The sequence below is a fragment of the Macaca nemestrina genome, chromosome 16 (assembly GCF_043159975.1).
Source record: "Macaca nemestrina isolate mMacNem1 chromosome 16, mMacNem.hap1, whole genome shotgun sequence".
Lineage (NCBI taxonomy): Eukaryota > Metazoa > Chordata > Mammalia > Primates > Cercopithecidae > Macaca > Macaca nemestrina.
Genome location: NC_092140.1, coordinates 65,329,327 through 65,347,857, shown reverse-complemented (window position 1 = coordinate 65,347,857; position 18,531 = coordinate 65,329,327). Strand labels below are relative to the sequence as shown.

Below are 18,531 nucleotides of genomic sequence, written 5' to 3'. Positions count from 1 at the left end.
GTTAAGTTAAAGTACTATCTAAGCCAGTGGAATATATACATGGATGTTTGATATAACTCAAGATGAAGAATTCATGAAGTTTAAGACACCAGGCCCTATAAAGTAAGTTTTTAGTACTAATTTTGGAAATATTCAATAATATTAACATTAAAATATTAGTATACATTATATTTTCACAATGGATATTGAATGATTAACTGGCCAAATTTATTCTTTATTCAACAACAAAAATTAAACATTAAGCTAGCGATGACATCAACCTTAGACTATTTTGCAATTAACCATTGCTTTTATGCAATTTATTAGAGTATTAATTAAATTTTGTAAGTTTGGTAAATAAAATATATCTTTGTGCCAAATGAAAGTTTTGGGGTCAAGTGATTAAAAGCTTTATTATATTTGTTTAGGTAGCCACATATGGGACACATAGTGAAGACTGGGATCCTCATACAGGAATATGTATCTACTAGCTGCCTAGAGATTCTCTTCTGCAAGGAATTTATTTGTATTTGCACTTACTTGAAGAAGAATGAAAACATACCCAGTTATCTAGATCTGTGCCTTTCTCAAAGCAGTTATATTTCAGGTATTCATATGCTTAGTAGGCATCCCTTATTTCCCAGGATTATAAACATTTAACCACTAAGTTGGAGAGAAGAAAAATGAGAGTTCTAGGATTCCCAGTGGCAGCAACATCATACATCTCATCTAAGACTGTGTTCAGGGTAGGGTTGCTCAGTTAAATTTGAATTTCATATAAACAACAAGCACTACCTTTTTGTACATATCTATGTCTCTCTCTATATATATACATACATATATACATTTTTATCTATATCTCTAGCTGCATAGATAGACAGAGACATAGATATGTACAAAAAAAAGTAGTGCTTGTTGTTAATATGAAATTCAAATTTAACTGACCAACCTTACCCTGAACACAGTCTTAGATGCTTAGATGAGGTGTATGATGTTGCTGCCACTGGGAGATATATATATATATATATATATATATGAAATACTTTTTGCAATGCTTTAATAGAGAGGGAGAACCATTAGCTCTTAAAATATCAAGAATAGACATAAATCATACTGCATGTATTTATCTTAGTGGTTTTAGTGTTATATTAGTGTTATATTAAAATTGAAACCTTACAGTAAAGCTCTAATGAATCACTTCATTGTTTAAGCAGCAGGTAGAAGAAATAAATGGTAGAAAGTAGAACAAGGAAATGGCAAAAAGGTTAAAACTTCTTAAAACAGAAGATTTTTTTTCCTAATTTGAATCACTAAGCAATAATTGGTATTAAATGTTATTAAAAATTGGCATTAAATATACAATTTGAAAATTTAATTTGAGACTGAGTCTGAATTTACTTATACTCCTTGGATGTCAAGATAAGTCAAAATAATTATAAATAAAACATAATTAGGTCATATTATACGTGTACTTATTGTAAGTATTTGAGATTATAAAGCAGTAGGAATGCCATACCAAATTAAATTAGGTATTTTAGTTTTTAAAAACAGACTTCACTTTTTAGAGCAGTCTTAGATTCACAGAAAAAAAATTGAGAAGCGACTACAGAGAGCTCCTATATACTCCGCCCCCTACCACACACACAGCCTCCCTCCTTTTTGATTTACTGCATCAGAACAGCACACTTGTGATAATCGATTAATCTACATTGACACATCATTATCATCAAAAGTCCATAGTTTGCATTGGGGTTCATTCTTGGTGTTGCACACTTTATTGGTTTTGTAAATGTATGCACCATTATAGTATCATACAGAATACTTTCACTGCCCTAAAGATCCTAGGTTCCACATATTCATCCTCTGTCTCCTCAACCACTGGCAACCATTGATCTTTTTACTATCTCCATATTTTTCCTTTTCCAGCATGTCATATACACTGTAGTTGGAATAATATGGTATCTAGCCTTTTCAGGTTGGCTACATATTTTTTCATTTCTTATTAGACACTTCAGGTTCCTCCATGACTTTTCATGACTTGATAGCCCATTTCTTTTTAGCTCTGAATAAGATTCCATTGTCTTGATGTATCATTGCTTATACATTCACCTACTTATCAATTCTTTTTATTCATGGATCATGCCCTTGATGTTGTATCTGAAGAGTCATCACAAAGTTAAGGACATGTAGATTTTCCCCCTTGTTATCTTGTAAGTCTTTTATAATTTGCACTTTACATTTAGGTCTATGATTCATTTTGAGTTCATTTTTGTGCAATATGTAAAGTCTGTGTGTAATTTCATTTTTTTTTTTTTTGGCATGTGGGTGTCCAGTTGTTGTAATATCATTTATTGAGAAGACTACATTTGCTCCACTATGTTGCCTTTGCTCCTTTGTCATATATATTTTTCATCTATATATTTCTATTTGGAAAATTTTGTATTTCAGAGGCTATATAGACCTTTTAATTATCTGCATTGAATATTTGTTTGCTGTTGAAAATTCCCCTCCTTGGTGAGGTCTCAGACATTAACTCAGAAACCTTCCATCCCTTGTGGTCAAAAGGAGGAAGCCCAAGAGCTCCAGGGTTGAGAGACACTTGAAAACAAAATTCGACTTTGCCTTCACTTACCTTCCTGTCTATGCTTTCCCTTTGCTTTAGGATCCACAGACTCTTTCTTTTCATGACATCTCAACTGCAAGATTAAACATCTAATCCACTGGGATTATTTCATTTATAGATGCTATTAGGGACATTTAATAGTCATCTTTCTGGAAATGGAAATCTTATCACAATATGGAATTATCTAATTTTTATTTTGTTTGTTATTGGTCTTTGCCCCCACTTCATCTTGTGAGGTTAGCAACTTTGTCTATACTCATAATATTTCCAGAAAGTAGACAAGTATCTGGTATTTAGTAAGTATAGAATATACTTTCTTGAATGATTGAATATATAATTCAATTAACTTGTTTTTCACTTTATAAATGTTTCCTCTACTGATAAAAAATTCATTAGAGTGATTTTTAGTGCTACATAAAAAGTATCCTAGAATAATTTAATCCTTTCTCATATTGAAAAACAATTAAGTTGTTCTTCATTTTTTATTGTTCTAAATGTTTCTGAGATTAAAATTATGGTTTATAATGAGTTTTTTATATTTTGTTCGTTCTTCAGATATTTTCTCATAGGTACAATTGTCAGGTCAAAATACTTGAAATTATTTTTAAAGCTCTTTATATGTATTGTAAAATTGCATTCTAGAACTAATTACAACTTCCACAAACAGTGTGTGTGTGATGGATATAATAGCATCTGTTTCGTCATTTCTCACAAGCATTTTAAACTTTGCTGTATAAATCTCACACTGTATGTGTTAATAGATTTTTCCTTTACTGGGGACCAGGGGGTCTAGAGATGCTGATGAGAAAAACATACCCCAGAATTTGAAATAGAGAAAACATGCATAATCTTATTATATTCCGCACATTTAACAAGCAGTTATTTTACAGCATTAGCTATTTTAGTCATTGTCAAAGAAATGTTTTATTACAAGAAGAAATATAGAATACAAGACACTGATCATATACCAATTAATAATGCTTAATATTTGTTGAAAAATTTTCATGTTCTAAGTGCATTTTATTTATTTTCGAATTGAAAACTCCACTTTTAAAAATGTTGGGATCAGAGCCACTTCTTTCCTACTTCTGATATTTTCTGATTTGTGGAGGGACATCTATTTCTGTCATTCTGCTTTCTCTTGCCTCTTACTCTCTTGTCACCAGGGAGGATGGAGTGACTTCCTTGTTTGGTAAAGTTGGAAATGCTTGGGTTGAATGGTTCTGCTTTCTCAGGAATGAGGTCCTAGCATAGAGTACATGGTCTACTGTGTTCATTGCCATGTGCTGTATAAGGTCAGGCATGCTTGGTGAATGACTCTGTCTACTGCAGGAGGTTCATATAAGGAGCTTCATTTTTTTGCTCATAGACATAAGTCACAATCATGGATATATTATCAATAATAAGGAGATATTTTTGTCTTCATATTATAACTTTTATTTATCTGCTGATTGAGGATTTAGGTAGAAAAATGTGTGTTATTATTGGACTTTCCTCATGTCACCAATTTTAGATTTGTTTTAAAATTTTTAAAAATCTAACTTGTTGTGGTTTGATACCTGATAGACTAGGTATTTGGTGAAACCAAAGGTTTAGCTAGGTTCTGCCTAATTGCAAAGCTTATGCTTATAGTCAGTTCACCATATACATTGTAAAAAATACCATTTAATGAGCAAGTTAGACTTGTAGATAGGACAAGTAAATGGAATGAATAATGATTGTCTCAGTACTTTTTGGAATAAAAATCTTGTTCAGTCTGGAATCATTGGAGCTAAAATACATGCATATTTTAAATAATTACAATTTTTATATTCATTAAGTGCCTATCATAGAGTAAAGGAGGGGGCCAGAGTATATGGGAGCTCTCTGTAGTTGCCTCTTATATATATGTGTGTGTATATTTATATATAAATAATATATATAAAACACACACGTATACATATACACACACATATGTATGAGATGTGTGTGTATATATATATATATCATATATATCTCATATGTATGTGTGTGTATACATATACATATATATATATAGAAAGAGAGAGAGAGAATAAGAGACAGAGTCTCACTCTGTCACCCAGGTTGGAGTGCTGTGGTTCGAGCTCAGCTCACTGCAGCCACCTCCTGGGTTCCAGTGATTCTCATGCTTCAGCCACCTAAGTAGCTGGATTATAGGCATGCACCACCACATCCTGATAATTTTTGCATTTTTAGTAGAGACAGGGTTTCACCATGTTGCCCAGGCTGGTCTCGAACTCCTGCCTCAAGTGATCTGCCCACATCGGCCTCCCAAAGTGCTGGGATTACAGGCATGAGCCACCATGCTTGGCCTCTATTATATAGATAGATAGATAGATAGATAGATAGATAGATAGATAGATAGATATAATGCATATTTTTAATTGTTGACTTCTAAAGCAGCTTCTATTATACAGGACAGACTGATTATGTCTACAGCAATGAGACAACACTGGGTAAATTCTTAAATACCTAAAAATGTCTTGGTTTGGTTTGATCAGAGAGCCAATTCTCTCAGAGTGAAAAAAAAAATGTCTTGGGAAAATTACATTATTCAGGACACTGGGAAATGACTTCATCTTAATGCTTAATGTGAAAGTGCTTATTTTTCACGGGAATATTTACTGCAATGTACTATGCCAAATAGCTCTATAATAGCTACTTACCTATTTAATTGTACATATAGATATAGAAGAGAGGATTTCTTCTGTTTTTTTGTTTTGTTTTGTTTTTAGCTCAAAAATAAACGTAGTCTGTGATAACCCGAGACTTAATCTGGACACAATTTTATTTCTACTTTTAAAAATGTCTCTCTTTGTTTAGGCACACTTCTTTGATCATTCGCAGCCTTCTTTAGAAGATACATTGTGCAAGGTACAATATGTTTGTTTTTAAAGCCTTGGCCAATAAGATGTTGGCATTAGAACATGTAGTTTGAAATTTCACACATTTCAAATTTTCTTTTTTTCTTTTTTTTAAAATTTATTTATTATTATTATACTTTAAGTTGTAGGGTACATGTGCATAACGTGCAGGTTTGTTACATATGTATACTTGTGCCATGTTGGTGTGCTGCACCCATCAACTCGTCATTTACATCAGGTATAACTCCCAATGCAATCCCTCCCCCCTCCCCCCTCCCCATGATAGGCCCCTGTGTGTGATGTTCCCCTTCCTGAGTCCAAGTGATCTCATTGTTCAGTTCAAACCTATGAATGAGAACATGCGGTGTTTGGTTTTCTGTTCTTGTGATAGTTTGCTAAGAATGATGGTTTCCAGCTGCATCCATGTCCCTACAAAGGACACAAACTCATCCTTTTTGATGGCTGCATAGTATTCCATGGTGTATATGTGCCACGTTTTCTTAATCCAATCTGTCACTGATGGACATTTGGGTTGATTCCAAGTCTTTGCTATTGTGAATAGTGCTGCAATAAACATACGTGTGCATGTGTCTTTATAGCAGCATAATTTATAATCCTTTGGGTATATACCCAGTAATGGGATGGATGGGTCATATGGTACATCTAGTTCTAGATCCTTGAGGAATCGCCATACTGTTTTCCATAATGATTGAGCTAGTTTACAATCCCACCAACAGTGTAAAAGTGTTCCTATTTCTCCACATCCTCTCCAGCACCTGTTGTTTCCTGACTTTTTAATGATCGCCATTCTAACTGGTGTGAGATGGTATCTCATTGTGGTTTTGATTTGCATTTCTCTGATGGCCAGTGATGATGAGCATTTTTTCATGTGTCTGTTGGCTGTATGAATGTCTTCTTTTGAGAAATGTCTGTTCATATCCTTTGCCCAGTTTTTGATGGGGTTGTTTGTTTTTTTCTTGTAAATTTGTTTGAGTTCTTTGTAGGTTCTGGATATTAGCCCTTTGTCAGATGAGTAGATTGCAAAAATTTTCTCCCATTCTGTAGGTTGCCTGTTCCCTCTGATGGTAGTTTCTTTTGCTGTGCAGAAGCTCTTTAGTTTAATGAGATCCCACTTGTCAATTTTGGCTTTTGTTGCCGTTGCTTTTGGTGTTTTAGACATGAAGCCTTTGCCCATGCCTATGTCCTGAATGGTACTACCTAGGTTTTCCTCTAGGATTTTTATGGTATTAGGTCTAACATTTAAGTCTCTAATCCATCTTGAATTAATTTTCGTATAAGGAGTAAGGAAAGGATCCAGTTTCAGCTTTCTACTTATGGCTAGCCAATTTTCCCAGCACCATTTATTAAATAAGGAATCCTTTCCCCATTTCTTGTTTCTCTCAGGTTTGTCAAAGATCAGATGGCTGTAGATGTGTGGTATTATTTCTGAGGACTCTGTTCTGTTCCATTGGTCTATATCTCTGTTTTGGTACCAGTACCATGCTGTTTTGGTTACTGTAGCCTTGTAGTATAGTTTGAAGTCAGGTAGCGTGATGCCTCCAGCTTTGTTCTTTTGACTTAGGATTGTCTTGGAGATGCAGGCTCTTTTTTGGTTCCATATGAACTTTAAAGCAGTTTTTTCCAATTCTGTGAAGAAACTCATTGGTAGCTTGATGGGGATGGCATTGAATCTATAAATTACCTTGGGCAGTATGGCCATTTTCACGATATTGATTCTTCCTATCCATGAGCATGGTATGTTCTTCCATTTGTTTGTGTCCTCTTTTATTTCACTGAGCAGTGGTTTGTAGTTCTCCTTGAAGAGGTCCTTTACATCCCTTGTCAGTTGGATTCCTAGGTATTTTATTCTCTTTGAAGCAATTGTGAATGGAAGTTCATTCCTGATTTGGCTCTCTGTTTGTCTGTTACTGGTGTATAAGAATGCTTGTGATTTTTGCACATTAATTTTGTATCCTGAGACTTTGCTGAAGTTGCTTATCAGCTTAAGGAGATTTTGGGCTGAGACAATGGGGTTTTCTAAATATACAATCATGTCATCTGCAAACAGGGACAGTTTGACTTCTTCTTTTCCTAACTGAATACCCTTGATTTCTTTCTCTTGCCTAATTGCCCTAGCCAGAACTTCCAACACTATGTTAAATAGGAGTGGTGAGAGAGGGCATCCCTGTCTTGTGCCAGTTTTCAAAGGGAATTTTTCCAGTTTTTGCCCATTCAGTATGATATTGGCTGTGGGTTTGTCATAAATAGCTGTTATTATTTTGAGGTACGTTCCATCAATACCGAATTTAGTGAGCGTTTTTAGCATGAAGGGCTGTTGAATTTTGTCAAAAGCCTTTTCTGCATCTATTGAGATAATCATGTGGTTCTTGTCTTTGGTTCTGTTTATATGCTGGATTATGTTTATTGATTTGCGAATGTTGAACCAGCCTTGCATCCCAGGGATGAAGCACACTTGATCATGGTGGATAAGCTTTTTGATGTGTTGCTGAATCTGGTTTGCCAGTATTTTATTGAGGATTTTTGCATCGATGTTCATCAGGGATATTGGTCTAAAATTCTCTTTTTTTGTTGTATCTCTGCCAGGCTTTGGTATCAGGATGATGTTGGCCTCATAAAATGAGTTAGGGAGGATTCCCTCTTTTTCTATTGATTGGAATAGTTTCAGAAGGAATGGTACCAAGTCCTCCTTGTACCTCTGGTAGAATTCAGCTGTGAATCCATCTGGTCCTGGACTTTTTTTGGTTGGTAGGCTATTAATTATTGCCTCAATTTCAGAGCCTGCTATTGGTCTATTCAGGGATTCAACTTCTTCCTTGTTTAGTCTTGGAAGAGTGTAAGTGTCCAGGAAATTATCCATTTCTTCTAGATTTTTCAGTTTATTTGAGTAGAGGTGTTTATAGTATTCTCTGATGGTAGTTTGTATTTCTGTGGGGTCGGTGGTGATATCCTCTTTATCATTTTTAATTGCGTCGATTTGATTCTTCTCTCTTTTCTTCTTTATTAGTCTTGCTAGCGGTCTGTCAATTTTGTTGATCTTTTCAAAAAACCAACTCCTGGATTCATTGATTTTTTGGAGAGTTTTTTGTGTCTCTATGTCCTTCAGTTCTGCTCTGATCTTAGTTATTTCTAGCCTTCTGCTAGTTTTCGAATGTGTTTGCTCTTGCTTCTCTAGTTCTTTTAATTGCAATGTTAGAGTGTCAATTTTAGATCTTTCCTGCTTTCTCTTGTGGGCATTTAGTGCTATAAATTTCCCTCTACACACTGCTTTAAATGTGTCCCAGAGATTCTGGTATGTTGTATCTTTGTTCTCATTGGTTTCAAAGAACATCTTTATTTCTGCCTTCATTTCGTTATGTGCCCAGTAGTCATTCGGGAGCAGGTTGTTCAGTTTCCATGTAGTTGAGCGGTTTTGATTGAGTTTCTTAGTCCTGAGTTCTAGTTTGATTGCACTGTGGTCTGAGAGACAGTTTGTTATAATTTCTGTTCTTGTACATTTGCTGAGGAGTGCTTTACTTCCAATTACGTGGTCGATTTTGGAGTAAGTACGATGTGGTGCTGAGAAGAATGTATATTCTGTTGATTTGGGGTGGAGAGTTCTATAGATGTCTATTAGGTCTGCTCGCTGCAGAGATGAGTTCAATTCCTGGATATCCTTGTTAACTTTCTGTCTCATTGATCTGTCTAATGTTGACAGTGGAGTGTTGAAGTCTCCCATTATTATTGTATGGGAGTCTAAGTCTCTTTGTAAGTCTCTAAGGACTTGCTTTATGAATCTGGGTGCTCCTGTATTGGGTGCATATATATTTAGGATAGTTAGCTCTTCCTGTTGAATTGATCCCTTTACCATTATGTAATGGCCTTCTTTGTCTCTTTTGATCTTTGATGGTTTAAAGTCTGTTTTATCAGAGACTAGTATTGCAACCCCTGCTTTTTTTTGTTCTCCATTTGCTTGGCAAATCTTCCTCCATCCCTTTATTTTGAGCCTATGTATGTCTGCGTGTGAGATGGGTCTCCTGAATACAGCAAACTGATGGGTCTTGACTCTTTATCCAGTTTGCCAGTCTGTGTCTATTAATTGGAGCATTTAGTCCATTTACATTTAAGGTTAAGATTGTTATGTGTGAACTTGATCCTGCCATTATGATATTAACTGGTTATTTTGCTCATTAGTTGATGTAGTTTCTTCCTAGCCTTGATGGTCTTTACATTTTGGCATGTTTTTGCAATGGCTGGTACCGGTTGTTCCTTTCCATGTTTAGTGCTTCCTTCAGGGTCTCTTGTAAGGTAGGCCTAGTGTTGACAAAATCTCTAAGCATTTGCTTATCTGTAAAGGATTTTATTTCTCCTTCACTTATGAAACTTAGTTTGGCTGGATATGAAATTCTGGGTTTAAAATTCTTTTCTTTCAGAATGTTGAATATTGGCCCCCACTCTCTTCTGGCTTGTAGAGTTTCTCCTGAGAGATCTGCTGTTAGTCTGATGGGCTTCCCTTTGTGGGTAACCCGACCTTTCTCTCTGGCTGCCCTTAAGATTTTTCCTTCATTTCAACTTTGGTGAATCTGGCAATTATGTGTCTTGGAGTTGCTCTTCTCGAGGAGTATCTTTGTGGCGTTCTCTGTATTTCCTGGATTTGAATGTTGGCCTGCCCTACTAGGTTGGGGAAGTTCTCCTGGATGATATCCTGAAGAGTGTTTTCCAACTTGGTTCCATTTTCCCCCTCACTTTCAGGCACCCCAATCAGACGTAGATTTGGTCTTTTTACATAATCCCATACTTCTTGCAGGCTTTGTTCATTTCTTTTTCTTCTTTTTTCTTTTGGTTTCTCTTCTCGCTTCATTTCATTCATTTGATCCTCAATCGCAGATACTCTTTCTTCCAGTTGATCGAGTCGGTTACTGAAGCTTGTGCATTTGTCACGTATTTCTCGTGCCATGGTTTTCATCTCTTTCATTTCGTTTATGACCTTCTCTGCATTAATTACTCTAGCCATCAATTCTTCCACTTTTTTTTCAAGATTTTCAGTTTCTTTGCGCTGGGTACGTAATTCCTCCTTTAGCTCTGAGAAATTTGATGGACTCAAGCCTTCTTCTCTCATCTCGTCAAAGTCATTCTCCGTCCAGCTTTGATCCATTGCTGGCGATGAGCTGCACTCCTTTGCCGGGGGAGATGCGCTCTTATTTTTTGAATTTCCAGCTTTTCTGCCCTGCTTTTTCCCCATCTTTGTGGTTTTATCTGCCTCTGGTCTTTGATGATGGTGATGTACTGATGGGGTTTTGGTGTAGGTGTCCTTCCTGTTTGATAGTTTTCCTTCTAACAGTCAGGACCTTCAGCTGTAGGTCTGTTGGAGATTGCTTGAGGTCCACTTCAGACCCTGTTTGCCTGGGCATCAGCAGCAGAGGCTGCAGAAGATAGAATATTTCTGAACAGCGAGTGTACCTGTCTGATTCTTGCTTTGGAAGCTTCCTCTCAGGGGTGTACTCCACCCTGTGAGGTGTGGGGTGTCAGACTGCCCCTAGTGGGGGATGTCTCCCAGTTAGGCTACTCAGGGGTCAGGGACCCACTTGAGCAGGGAGTCTGTCCCTTCTCAGATCTCAACCTCCGTGTTGGGAGATCCACTGCTCTCTTCAAAGCTGTCAGACAGAGTCGTTTGCGTCTGCAGAGGTTTCGGCTGCGTTTGTTATTGCCCTGTCCCCAGAGGTGGAGTCTACAGAGACAGGCAGGTTTCCTTGAGCTGCTGTGAGCTCCACCCAGTTCGAGCTTCCCAGCAGCTTTGTTTACCTACTTAAGCCTCAGCAATGGCAGGCGCCCCTCCCCCAGCCTCGCTGCTGCTTTGCTGGTAGATCACAGTCTGCTGTGCTAGCAATGAGGGAGGCTCCGTGGGTGTGGGACCCTCCCGGCCAGGTGTGGGATATGATCTCCTGGTGTGCCTGTTTGCTTAAAGCACAGTATTGGGGTGGGAGTTACCCGATTTTCCAGGTGTTGTGTGTCTCAGTTCCCCTGGCTAGGAAAAGGGATTCCCTTCCCCCTTGTGCTTCCCAGGTGAGGCAATGCCTCGCCCTGCTTCAGCTCTGGCTGGTCGGGCTGCAGCAGCTGACCAGCACTGATCGTCCGGCACTCCCCAGTGAGATGAACCCAGTACCTCAGTTGAAAATGCAGAAATCACCGGTCTTCTGTGTCACTCGCACTGGGAGTTGGAGACTGGAGCTGTTCCTATTCGGCCATCTTGCCTCAAATTTTCTTTTTAGTTATTATCTTTCTTATTCTTAATTCCTTAATGTTGTCTCAATTACTTAATTAAAATTTAGATCATAAATGAACATGCAAAAGTTTCCAAACCAATGTTTTGTTTTACTTAATTATTTTTAACAGCTTTATTGAATTATAATTGATATATACAAAAAAGCACATGTTTAGTGTACACAATTTGATGAGTTTGGACTTATGCACATACTCCTAATACTATCACCGTGATCCAGGTACAGATGGACATCATCTTTGACACATTTCTGATAATTCTGTTATACAAATATTACATGTGATTGAACAACACATTCATTATGAGATGTAGTTTTATACCCTCTGCTGAAGAGTTTTCTTTAGTACTTAAATGCCATGTGCATCCCATAATGTTACAAAACCATGGAGTCCTTTTTGCAGCTTACTGCAACTTTATGAAGCAGGCTGGTGTAGTTGAAAACATGTAAGCTTTGTAGTCCGAGACAGCTAGGTCCACATTCCACACTTATTAGATGTATGATTTTGGAAGAAATGCTTAACTTTGCTAATCTTCAGTTTTGCTACTCAGAGTAGTGATGATTGTACCTACTTTGCAAGACTGTTGAGAGGATTTTAGACACTCTTAAATATCTGGCATTTAGTTATCGCACAGTAAATCAAAGCTCTGTATTCTAATAATTAGCTTTCTCTAATTCTTTGAATACAATTATAAGATAACATAAACATGACTTTTAAAGGCTTTGAAATGTCATACTCAGGACCTCTTGGCAGGACCATGCCTCTGGCAAGAGGAAGTGACAGAAGATATCCTTAGTACCTCACTTTATTAATCTTAGTCCTCTACTAGTATATGACTTTATTTATTTCCAAGGTGTTGAAGTTTTTCTCTAAAAGAACTGATGTTTGCATCATTTAGATAAATGCCTTGAGGTTCCTTATGCTAATTCATTCCTTTGTGCTTTCTCTTTACTAACAATATTAGACAGTTTTCTAACTGACAATGATTTATGCTTCTCAATTTTTCAGATTTCCTGCTGTTGGCAATCATATATCCCAAGGCATTTGCACGTAAGGTTCTCCAATTTCAGCAAATATGTCCAGACAAAAGGTGTATTCTTACAAATGGAGACAGACTCAGACCAAATAAAACATTTTTTTTTTCTTTTAGATACATTGAAGTGCTACAATTGTATGTTCTCCAACAAAAAATTATAAAGAAAGTAAATTACTTTCCTATGCTGCATTTGAAACTTCTCTATTGGTATAAAATTTTGCACTTTATTTATAGTAACCTGGATACAATTCTTTCTTCAGAGTATCTCAAATGTCAACTAGACTTGTTAGCATCAAAGATACAATATGACATGTTTTGTCTAACACTTTATTATAATTTGTGCGTGGGTAAACAATTCACTTTAATGAATTTAGTAAATAATGCAGTTGTTTGACATTCAATTATGCATTTAAATTATTTTATATTTATCTCTTATTTTTCATCTGTTGCTTACAATTTCTATCATCACTGATTCTCATTCTTTATTCTTATAGGCAATTCAGTGCCACAAATGTCATGATTTGTTTAATTTCTAAAGTTCTTCCATTATGAAATCTACAAATTATTTACTTTTCAAACAAGATAAAAGATTATGTTTTGTACACTTATGCAAAGACTCTCCATGTTGTTATTTTTAATTCTATAGACTTTTAAAAATTTTTAATAAATTTGACTTATTAACACTATCTTAGATTTGTTTTTATTAAATATTGTACTGGTACACCAAAACCTTAGACAAAATGTATAAGGCAGAGAGACTAGACACCACTTAAGAAAGTACAACTTTTAGCCCTGAGGTGTCCTGTAAATATTTCCCATTATTTCCCCCCTACTCATCACTATGAACCTATACTGAGCTTTTCATTTATTAAATATCTCAACTTTACAGTTTTAATCCAAATCTTTAATTTCCCAATATATTTTGTTTATATTGACTTTAAACTTTGCATTAAAGAAATCATACTACTTGCACACCCTATAATTGTCTTTTCTTCGTTTAATAGTATTCTTTTAAGAGTTATTTATGTTGTTGCATATAGTTTATTACATTCCCCTGACCAGAGGCATCATTCATCAGACAACGATCTGATTTTCATTGTGATAAAAAATTTTACGATACTAATATATCACAAGTTATTTATCCATTCGATTGTGATGGTCATTTAAATTGTTTTTCACTTTGTTTTGGTATGTTTTGGTTCTGCTATGACAACCACTGCTGCTATGACTATTCCCCTATGTGATGTGTCTTATACAGGGTTGTACACTCCATAACTATCCTTATTTGCTATGCTAACTCCTTATTCCTTGTCACCTCATCTATTTGAGAAAACTAGAAATTCATAGGGTTGTTGTAGACTTTTTTCTTTATAGTGGTTTTAAATTGTAATTATTAATGACAATTACATATATTTATGGGATTAAATGAGTAGTATATAAAATGTTTAATGTTAAATACTATATAAACATTGATGACTATAATAATGATGATGTATCCTGGATCATATGTACAAGAAGACATACTTTGGAGTGCAATTGCTGGGTTATAATATATAAGCAACTTCAACTATATTATGGCTAATTGTGAGTAGTCCTCTATTATCGGTTCCTCTACCCATGGTAATGCCATTGTTTCTAGGAATGTGATTATCTGTGTGAAGGCAGCATTTCTCGTTATTTACAGTCATGTAAGAGCTATGTAACTTAGTTCTTACATATGAAATGTCACAGAAAACAATAGATATCCTCCATCTTCTTGCCCTTACATTTTTGAATATATATTCCTTTTGCACTTCTGTGCTTTTCCCCATTATCCACTTGTGGAAAAGGATCAAAATTAGAGCAAATGCATTGGAGCTGGAGATGGAAGTTAGTCATGGCTAATGGCTGTTAATTGGTTGAGAGTTTTACCTAAGGTATCTCTCCTTCCAAGCAGATTTACATATTCATATACTACTAGATGGTTTTCCCACTAGAAGGATTTTCCATCTCCCGTTTTCTAAACCGCCATTAAATGAAGTTGCAATGCTGCTTCTGGCTGTGCCAACAAATCTTACATAAACACCTGAAAACAAGGCTTAATTATGTTCTCCTTTTGTCAACTTTGTATGGATTAGTTAGGCTATAGGGTACAGGCTTACCTGCTGAAGAAATGAGAGCCCAATATTAGTACCTGAAATAGAGAAAAGTATTTCTCTCAATGTTACAGCAGAACCAGTAAAGTAGTTCTCACACCGTCAACATGTGACTTCCATCTGTGATGGAAGTCAACAAGTGACTTCCAAATGTGATGGCATTTGGTTTTTATTCTTGTGTTAATTGTTTAGGATAGTCACTGGGACCTATTCAGAGGTGGAGGATGGGAAGAGGGTGAGGATTGAAAATCTGTCTGTTGGTTATTCTGCTGGTTACCTGGGTGACAAAATTAGCTATACACCAAACCCCCATGACACAAAATTTACCCATGTAAGAAAACTGCTTATGTACCCCTTGAATCTAAAATAAAAATTAGAAAAAAGTGAAAATTAACTATTACATGAAGACTTTTGCCCTCAATTGATTTGGCTCTGTTTTCCTGTGTATTTTCTTATTTGTCAATATGAACTCATATTTCTTGATGTTTAATCTGTGAGAATTCATTGAGTTTTGTAGTTGGGATGTATCATAAAAAATTTGCAATTGCTTCAGTCAGAAACCAGGGAACCTACCCACTTGCCTAACTGTCCTGCAGCAAATTATAAGTTAGGTTTTATTGACCATATAGATGGGATTTATTTAAGACATAAATCTATGTGGAAATTACAAATACACAAGGTAGAAGGCTTTTCCACCAGCAGGTGACAATATTGAAAAAGGTAATCTTTTATTCTGTCTCTCTCAGTGTCAGGATGTTTTATTTTTAGTTTACTCTTGTCACTAAGGATGCACTCTTTCGAGTAACAGGAATCTGTGAAATACCTCTTATTCAATACATCCAGTGGGTTTCATCTCCTTTCCACCACATCATGCAAGTTGCAAGAACTGTAAGTCAAGACTTACCATAGCGCATTCAGGGTATAAGCAGGTTTTAATTATTAGCTTTTGCCTGAAGTTTTTGGTTTCACTGAGTTTTTGGCACCTGAAGATTTCTTTATTTTCTTGCCAGATCAATGATGCATACAAATAATATTTTTAAAACTTTACTAACAGCACATTTAGTTATTTTCAACAGAAAGAGGTTTTTTGGGGTATCTGGCCAAACATACTGCCTGAAATATAATCCCTTCAATTATTTTTTATCAAAGATTTCATATACATATAACAAAAATTTGTATAATAACTTAATAAACCCTGCTTAAAGTATCACAAAATGTAAAGTATTTGTAAATAACTCAGTGAAGAAATGTGAATACACTGTATTATTATCAACTATAACAAGAATCTTGCTGCATTGAGAGAACAAATGTTTACTACATAGATAGCAATAATTTACATCTTTATATTACAGTTAGACAATCAAACATCATTAGATTATATTTCCTAAAAAAGGTCTTAAGGTTTAAGCATTATCAGAAGAGAGCACTGGTAATTTATTATTCATGTTGTTTGCATCATGAAAGCAATCACATGCCTATCCATTAACAGTTTCTATGTAACTTATTGTTAAGGGCATTTTATGTTTTTATAGAAATACTTTATTTCTATACTCTTGCCACTAATTGTGGACTAATTATTTATTCAGAATTTAAGAATATGTGGAATATTTAGTCATCTATATTTCTTTTGTAACTTCGACTTTCTAAAAAATCTGGAGAGAAGTAGCTAGATGTGTTTTAATTTTTTTATATAAATAAAGAAGAAATATTGAAAAATGCCCTAATTTATTATATGTTCAATAAAATTTACTAGTATAAATAGAGTTACTTTTCTTTGTTTTACCTTGAAATTTAGACTCAACAAATGTATTGAATAGCACATATGAAGTTTAGACAAATTGATATTTATCACTATCGCTTTTCATAACAAGTAAGTTCATCATGAAGCACAGGGTACACACACACACACAAAAAAAAAAGTAGGAGAAAATCATATCCCAAGCTGTGACCCGGAGCCAAGTCTTGTTGAACCTACCTGAGCCCAACAGACCAGTAGACCAATCAGTGGGAAAATAAATGTTTATTTTTGAGATTATGTAAATAATTAAAACATTATCATCCTAATCATTGGGAATATTAATATTAACAAAATGTCTTTTTCTCCATATAGTACATTTGTTCTAAAAAGGAAGGTAGACTAAGATGAAAGTAATTTTGATATTGAGGCCGGGCACTGTGGTTCATGCATATAATCCCAGCACTTTAGGAGTTCGAGGTAAGCGGATCACCTAAAGTCAGGAGTTCAAGACTAGGCTGGCCAACATGGCAAAAAACCCGACTCTACTAAAAACACAAAAAATTAGCCAGGTGTGGTGGCATGCGCCTGTAGTCCCAGCTACTCAGGAGGCCGAGGCAGGAGAATCGCTTGAACTGGGAGGCAGATGTTACAGTGAGCCGTGGTTGCACCACTGCAATCCAGCCTTCAGGACAGAGTGAGAGTATTTCAAAAAACAATTTTTTTTTATATCAAAAATACCTTTAATAACAGATGCACATATTACTTTAGAGTTGAATAGATCAAGTATTTTTGGTGGCTGCTTTTCTTGTTGTTGTTTATTAATATTTGTATATACCAGGAAAAGCTACCCAGAGAGAAAGAGTCTTGGTGGGTAAGTCAAACTGTAACAGTATAGACTGGGGAAAAAGATGTCAAGCAGATGGAAGAGAATCTGTAAAATCACAGAGTTGTGAAATCAGCTGTGTATCAGCAATGAAAGTTTCATTCCAGATCTTAGAGGGAATATTATATGAATGTGCATGGTATAGAATACATATAGGTAGGCAGAGTTTAGCTATGCGGGGCCCTATTTGCATTCAGTAGATTTTTTTTTTGTTTTGATTATTAGGGAATATAAAACCAATACAACAACTTCATGGAAGGATAAGGAGTGTGAAATATTTGCTTTGTGGAGGAGAAATAGTGAGAAACAGGACTAATTCTGTATTATTCCGTATATTCTCCAGATGCTTCATGCCATAAAAGAATAAAAATGAAAACATGAATTGGAGAGATATATAAGAGGTATAAATGTAAATCTTGGTGAACTGCTTTGGGAGACAAAGTGAATACACAGTCTAGAATAATTTAGATAATTTGGCAAACATCATTGTCAGCAACAACAAGTTCAAGACCTGGTTTTGAAACGATAATGAATTCTAATGCATACATGGTGATTTGGATACACATGTAGGATATCCAGATAGAGGATTCTAATAAGCAAATAGATAATTAAGAATGGTCATGAGAAATGTTTTGCCTGATGTATATGTTTGGGAACCAATAGGCTATGTGTGGAAGAAAAAAAAAACTCTGATCATGGGTAAAGTACTAAGACAGAACATTACATTGGAAAACAGATGGACAAAACTCTCACAAGTTCAGGTAAAAAAAGGGGGAGATATTTTGAGATAACCAGTTCTTTCTGCCACATTCAATGAAAAGGATGTATGTATTCTGAATTTTTTGCTTCGTTTTAAAATGAGAGAGAAATTATATCATTTATATATCCAAGGGAAATACTTGAGATAGGAAATGTGAAATTGTGAAAGGAAGGGCATAACTCAAAAACAAGTCTCTGAGAAGAAAGTAAATCAGAT

General features: G+C 35.5%; 1 long non-coding RNA gene across 1 annotated transcript; it reads left to right on the top strand.

The window, feature by feature from the left end:
- The first annotated feature begins 5,445 nt into the window (after positions 1-5,445).
- LOC105485567 (uncharacterized) lies at positions 5,446-12,910 on the top strand. Its single transcript, XR_989667.2, has 2 exons — positions 5,446-5,497; positions 12,772-12,910. It is a non-coding gene; the product is annotated as an uncharacterized lncRNA (long non-coding RNA).
- The last annotated feature ends 5,621 nt before the right edge of the window (positions 12,911-18,531 follow it).